The following is an 8,105-nucleotide window of genomic DNA, read 5'->3' as shown; positions in this document are numbered from 1 at the left end:
CTGCGTGACGCGGTCGCTCACGCTAATGAATTAATAAGTAAATAAATAAATAAAGCGATCATCACAACGGCAGTGCGTAGTCTCAACACGGCAGCGACATGCAGTCATCCACCCTCAGTCCTGCTTGGGACATCCACAGCTGCTTTTCAGTGCCAGTTCGTCCCTGCTGTGTTAATTCAGGTGGAGTTTCCATTACGCTGCCGACAGCCTTTGATCTCTGCTTTGATCTGACGTCAGATGTGACGGGACAATCTATATAGATATAAATTCACGTGTTGATTCCATTAGTTGCATTAAATAGTGGTTATTGTGGATATTTATTGCATTGAAATGTGTCTGGAACTGTGGAGATCTGCCTGTGAGGTCTTGGTGACGTGTGTGCACTGCAGGTCAGTCAGTCAAACTTCCACTGCACCTGCTGCGCTCCGCCCTGCGCTGAGAGTAGACCTGGTTGGAGGTGGCGAGCTTTCAGCGCAACCTCGGCGAGACATTTTCACACAAAACTTCCACTGCACCAAGCTGAATCTGTGACGCCTCCCCCTGCTGCGCGGCCACGCCTATCTCAGCGCAGCGCGATCTACAAATCTTCCAATCTGACTTTGCGCTAGGCTGCGCTGGTCGAAACTTGCATTAGACCGGCTGCACTACCTTGCGCCACCTGCGCTGCGCCACCAAACTAGGGCCCAGAGTGTCTGAGATGAAAGAATTTCATAAACAGCAGAGTTATAGCGCCACATTATGTAATAATGTTCTATATTTTCACCTCATGATGTAATAACACTGCATTTTGTATTAATCTGCCACATTTTCTAATAAAACCCTTGAACGCAATGTGTAACAAACTTTTCCATATTCTGTAATATGTTTTCACCAAAGTATTACATTTTCTTCATTAAACAGTGCAACACCGCATTTTGTAATATTCTGCTGTATTATGTAACAACTTTTTACAAAATGTGGCAAAGTGTATTACAAATTGTGTTCATGGATTTTATTACAAATTGTGGCAGATTAATACACAATGCGGCGTTATTACATCATGAGGTGAAAATGTATGACATTATTACATAATGCGGCGCTACAGGTGTAAATATTTTTATAATCTTTCTTTTAAATTAGGTTTTGGCCCTTTGACAGTTTTTTGTCCAATAACAGCATGAAACGTTTTTCAGATGATGTATTTTTACTCCACAGATCTGATCTGGAATCAGTCGATAATAAAGTGTTAACTTTATGTTTTTAACAGGTTTGCTGAGATGGACGAATATTACAAAAAGGAACTTAACAAGGAGAGGTAGATATATTTCTTAAAAGACTTTTAAAGATACATAGACCAGGTTTTAAATCCACCACAGTGTGTAACCTACACCACATGGACTCAGTCTGACAACTACTAAGTAGTTCTCACCTTCATCCAGCTCTGAACGTAATGTTAAAGTGGTGTCAGTGTGGTGCTGACTCAGCTGTTTGAGGCTGTAGCTGCTATTGGACTGGATCATAGTGATTCTTTAAGATGTTCCCATTGTTCCCACTGTTCATTCATGTTTCCCACAGATGCTCATTACAGTGTGCCAACAGTATGAGATGTCTTCCTCACATGTTGTGTATATTTAACCTCACAGATCTGCTAGTAAAAGATTGCAGGAAGAACTCCAGTCATCCAAAGACAGGTACTGAACACACAGCAAACATCCCATTCCAGTTCCAGCGTAATGTTAAAGTGGTGTCAGTGTGGTGCTGACTCAGCTGTTGGAGGCTGTAGCTGCTATTGGATCAGAGTGAATCCTTAAGAAGTTCCCATTGTTCCACTGAAACCAGTGATGTGCTCATAGTACTCCAATGTTCAATTAGTGGGGGCGGTGCGTGGCGCAGTGGTTAAAGCGGCCGCCCCATGTAGAGGCTACAGTCCTCACCGCAGGCGGCCCCGGTTTGAATCCCCTGTCGGGCAGCCCTTTCCTGCATGTCATTCCCCCTCTTTCCTGTCTATCTCTACTATGTGCTATCAAATAAAGCCAAAAAAATATACTTAGTGAAAAGTGTTTATTCTAGATGATTCATTCATCTCACAGATGCTTCATTTCTGTGCAACAGCAGATCAAGATGTTTTTCACATGTTGTTTATTTAACCTCACAGATCTGCTCGTAAAGCAAAAGAGGAAGAATTCCAGTCATTCAAAGACAGGTACTGACCACACAGCAAACATCCCATTACAGTTACATACAGGTCCTAGACCTGTTGAGGTAGCAGCAGCTAACCCTCCAGACATCATCACTTCCTGTCTTTATTTCTGACGTGAACAGCCAGAGCGGCATTAAAAACCAAATAAACACTCCAGTCTAGTCCCACCTCACTTCCCTACCACAGCAGTTTAAGCCAAGCTCTTCTCAAGAAGTAACTGGCGAGCCTCAGATGTCAAACATGGTTTAATTAGAAAAAATATTTCAGACTGAATTTGATTTATTATGTTATATTATATTTATTTCTGGATTTGATACGTTTAAACTTTGATTAATGCAGAGTTGCAGCGGAGGTCAGTGCTTCAATAAAGACAGGAGACACTGAGAGCATGAACAGTCCAGTCAGTAAAACCAGACTGACTGAGATGTATGAGGAGCTGAGACTGATGAGGTGGCCTAACATCAGAGATCAGCTGAAGAAAGACAAAAGACAAAAGCCAGGGAGCATCACAGCTCTTATTCAGGTACAGTAGAGTCTGATGAGATGAGATTACTCAGTCTCTAGTGTTGAACTGAAGTTTTACAGTGTTTTTCTCCGTCTCTCCCTAATGATTATAGAGCGTGTTTAAAGATGCAGCAGCAGAAATGGAGGAGAAGAAGAAGCAGATAGATGAAGTGGTTGGACTGATTGAGGGTGGTGGTGGTGGACTGACACCTCAGAAGGTACAGAGCAGGAAGACTGCTGTCTAACACTGGATCACTAGACTTATGCCCTATTCGCACGGGATTAGTATTACCTGGGGACGTCTGGTAATTTGTAAATTACCCCCCCACGTCTGTGTTTCTTGCGGTGCATTCGCACGGGATAAGTGATGTCTGTATTTTTACTCGAATTTACTGACATGAAGGCTCCGATATGACGACAAAGCTGTGCACGTCGTAACATCCGCTGCTGCATGGACCGCGGAACGCATCTGGACAAGGGGGGGGCATAACTTCAAGTCAAGCGGGGAGGGGGGGGGGGGGGGTGTCCTTGTACCGGGGGTTACTGTTACCAAGGATACGGAAATAAAAGTAGCGAAGCTCCGGACAGAGTTGCGGTGATTGTATCCAGTTTATGAAACATTATGAAAACACATGAGTCTATCACAACAACAGATTTTCCGGGATCGATCAAATCTATTGGATCATCACGCTGATTATCCATACCAGAGGTAGGCTCACAGCCCGGACTTCTGACAATAGTTTTTTTTTTTTTTTTTTTTTTTGGAGGGTGTGTGTGTGTGCGCCGAGCGGACCCGTCTATAGAGACACGCGTCTATATGGGACAGGCTTTTATTTAATTTAGAACAAACCTTTATATGCTCAGCAAAGATGGAAAATATAGGTTATAGCCTAATATAATAAAATGGTTCTGTTGTTTGGCCACTGTTTAAAAGAGTCAGAATATAAGGAAAGAATCGTATCCAGAGCAGCATCATTTACAAGTTTAATCAGCACCAATTAAACTTCTTCTAAATAAACGTAAACATTTAATAACTCGGGTCAGGTCGGACCGCAGGCTTCTTTTTTTTTCTTCATCACAGGAGAAATAAGGCGTGCGCTGCGCTCACATTGCTACTCTCTGCGGCAGGGGCGTCTCTAGGATTTTGACACATCCGGGGCTTAGCCCGGAAGAGTGACACATGCAATATATGCGCGCGCAGAGCGCGCGCCGAAATTTTTAGGCATAGAGACATTCTCCATCATTGGTGAAAAAGGTGAAAACGATGCAATCCACAGATCATCAAATGAATGACCCATTTTGAATTTAGTTCTATGTACTGACATTAGCTAGCTACGTAACAACACATTGTGTTTCCATTTAACACATTAGCAGCTACAGTAAAAGAGGCAGGCTGTGCGGGATCCCTGTCTGCTAACTAGCTGCTATCATGCATGAAAAAGAAAATAAACAAGATGGTTCGATGTTATAGCACATTAACTTCAGCAACTTTCCCCTCTAGAAGAAGCCCAAACTTAGTTATTTCTAGGTACACAATTCTCACACCCTACAATTGCATTTACAGATGCCAATAATTACAGATTGCTTTTTTTCTCATGTAATATCAACCAGAGCCATATCAACTAGCTGCTAGCTAGCTAACGTTAGCTACTACCCTCTTGTAGTTCCAGCTGCAACACTCTTTTCGAAATTATACATTTTTACATAATTTCTATTCCCATTACCTTTTTGATTGCTGACCACCTTTGGGGGAAAACATGGAAATCTTTTTTGTGGCATCTTGATACACTTTAGCTGCTACTAGCTACCAAAAGACAGCTGCAGCTTGCTGTTGTCAAACCTGCCTGCTGTCAGGTATTTGTTGTCAAGTTAAATGCGCCGCTGTTTTGGGTGAATGACGTCAAGTGCGACCTGGAGGTGTTAACCACTTGTGTGCCAAAGCCAAAGTAGTGGCTTTTTAAAAATATAATTAATTGTTACTCAAACCTGTCCAAAAACACTGTTTTATCGAAGCATCAACATAAGATAACCGTAGTTTGAGGATGTGATCTTAAAAAAAAAAAAAAAAAAAAATTTTTTTTTTTTTTTAAAATTAATATTCGGGGCTAATTAAAAAACATCCGGGGCTTTAGCCCCGAATGTTTTAGCCTAGGGACGCCACTGCTCTGCGGTGCTCTGGTTGTGATTTGTCTGCTGCCTTGAATCCGCCTTTTATACGTGCGCCTTCACAGATTCACAGGCATGACGTATTGATAAACAATGCACTTGATAGACTCACGAATTCAAATCGAAATGCAGCAGTTATCGGCAGCAGTGAAGGTGTGTGGTGGTGGTGACTTGGCTCTTAAAAACACAGATACAACAAAAAATGCCCCTCAATTACTGAGATGCAGATTCGCACGGGACTAGTTTTACCACGGGACGTCGGTCTTTGGTGAAATATAGTAGGTAATTTGCGGGGGAATTTTTACTTACTTTTTTACTGACATGGCGCATTCGCACGGGATTAAGATCACAGACGTCCTCCGCAATTATTACAAATTACCAGAGGTCCCCAGGTAAAACTAATCCCGTGCGAATAGGGCTTAAGTCTTTATTCATCCCAGAAGTGAAATGTGTTATTAAAGCTGCTTTACTGCAGCTCTGTAACAACCATCTTCTGTTCCAGGTCAAAGAGTACAGAGGCCTGGCTGTGCTGGGACTTCAGATGGTTCTGTACGATTCTGAGAGTGGAGTTACTTCTCAGGTTAGTTTGGTAACATCACACACTTCACACCAATCAGCACACACACAGTAGATGTACTTAACCTTTGTACACCCAGTAGAGCCGTCACAGTGTGAATGACTCAATCACACAATAGAGTTGAACATTAACTGTGAGGAAACTCTTAACTTGTTGGACCAGTCAGTGTAAAGGACTGTAGATGTAAAGTTGAACCTTTTGTTCCTCACAGACTCTTCTCTCTCTCTCTCTCTCTCTCTCTCTCTCTCTCAACAGGAAGTCCAGTACTCCTGGGATCATCTGTTCTCTGAATGCTACTGGTTGGGTCGCCTGATGGCTTTAAAGGGGAACTAAACCCCTCAGTTTTGGATGACGTGCTCTAAGCTTGAAATTCAAAAAATGCCTTGATTATGGGCGGGACTCCAGGAGCACTCTCCGATCCCCCCTCCCCCCTGCGCCCCATTCACACCCGCGAAATCACACAAAAGAGAAAAAAAAGTAATAAACACACATCGACACTTCTGCTAGCGCTAACGAGCTACTAACGAGCGACTCTAACAGCACTAGTAGCGTGGACACTACTAGGAGCCCTGACACAGTGCATCTACAGCTGATCCGCCGGCTCGTTAGCTCGTTAACGGCTCGTTAGCGCCAGCGCCGGCCGCAATAACGATTCCCGTTCAGGCAGCTGTTAGCAGCCGTTAGCTGCAGCAGAGCAGCTAGAGCGCCTAGCAACCGTTAGAGGCAGGCAGCAGCCGGTGCTGATTGGTCGGGGAGCTGGTGGCCGATGACGAAAGCTGCCTCCAAAACGTCATCTGCCTCCATCTCAGCCAATAGAAAAATTCGATTGTAATAGCCGTGTTTCAACCCATAGAGGGCAGTCACACTGCATTTTTACTACAAAATACACCAAGTTGAAATATTTTGACTAAAATGTCAAAAGTTGGACCAGAATCAACTGACAACACTACCTTATACCCAAATATATTTGTTTTCAGCAGAAAAAAGTGGTTTGGGGGTTTAGTTCCTCTTTAAACAACCCTCCTCTCCAACCAGACTGGGACAATCACACTCCTGAGAGGGTCTGGGACCTTTTCCCTCGAGAAATCAGAGTTCATGCTGCCAATGACGCCGGCAGCTTCAGCCATGTTTTTTGATCACAACGCTAAAGCTTCAAAGTTACTTTTGACTTTGATTTTGACTTTCATTATAAGAAATGCAAGTTTTGGTTGTTTGTTTTCATCTGGCAATTAAGTGAATTGAAACAGAAAAGAATAGGCTTTCCTAATCACAATAGCTTATTTTTCATCCCTCGCAGGAAATTATGTAACTGTGCTCCATCATCATATACAAATATAACAACAACAACAATACTACTACTACTACTAATAATAATAATTATAATACACCCCCATATTGAAAGTGTAAAAAAGAAGAACATTCAGTTATATACTGTTATCACTCTGTTAAGTATCTGTAAGTCTGATTCAGATTTCTGTTTTGTTGTGCCACAGAATATATTTGTTACTGTTTTCAAACTTTTATTTTTTCCACCAACTCCTTCATCATGTGATTTTGGTATAAAGACACAGTGTGTATCATCTGCCACTAGACATCTCTCAGTCATAACAGAAAAGGGCAGTTCTTTAGTCAGACTCAACTTGAGTTTATAATAGTTGACGTGATACAGATTCATCTCTATTTAGACCTCAGTGGTTGTGATGAGTGTCATATCAAACAAGCAGGTCCACCACAGGAGTATTGAAGCAAATGTTGTTGTATTTCAAATTAAAATGGATTAACAGAAATGCTTTTTCATTTTCAAAATATAGCTGCATTTTTGACTCATAAAATTAAATGAATAATCAATATTTCAAACACAAACATTTTCATCTTCTGAGCAGTCACAGACTGCTCCTTCTGTGACTTAAAGTAATAAAGAAAAGGACATTTAAGATTTAATTTCCAAAACATCCTTCAGCAATAAGGTACCAAAAAGCATTAGTAGAAAGGCCTTACCTTAACCCTTTATTTCAAGGTGATAGCTGCATTATTTGACTCATAAATGAAACTAATGAGAAATAATCCAAACTTCCATTAATTTTATTCTTTATGGGGCGTTCACACCAAACGCGATAAACATAAATTGAGCGGCAACTCTACATTCACTGTATGTGGCGCAATGACATGGCATTCAGGCGGCGGCGACAAGAATGGAGCGTCTGAAGCATCTACAGCGGCGTGCAGGGCCGGCCCTAGGATGTTGGTGGCCCCCTAAACAAGATTTTTGTTTGTGGCCCTGCACTCTAAGCACAAACACCAAATCACTGGTTAAAACTGAATACAGACGTGGTGATGCCCTCTGAGGTTTGAGGCCATTTTCTCGACTTTTACATATTTTCATAAATTTAACACCAGATAGTTGCAGATGTAACAATACTCAAGTGTTTCATGTCTAAATATTAGAACCTCCGCTGTAAGCACACTGAGGCCAGTTTGTCCTAGAACACTGTAGAAAGAAATAATTTAGGACAAATGCTGGAAATTTGAGGTCTGCTTTTTGAAAAATGTCAAATCCCTTGTGAAAACACTCCTTCAGTCATGAGAATGAACTGTTTTGGTGCTTGAAATAGGATATGAATACAGTAATAGATACGTGTAGAAAACAAGTCTAAAATGAAGTTTTGTAAAATTGCTTTT

The sequence above is a fragment of the Trachurus trachurus genome (genome assembly GCF_905171665.1).
Source record: "Trachurus trachurus genome assembly, chromosome: 21".
Taxonomy (NCBI): domain Eukaryota; kingdom Metazoa; phylum Chordata; class Actinopteri; order Carangiformes; family Carangidae; genus Trachurus; species Trachurus trachurus.
Note: the sequence above shows the minus strand (reverse complement) of the source record.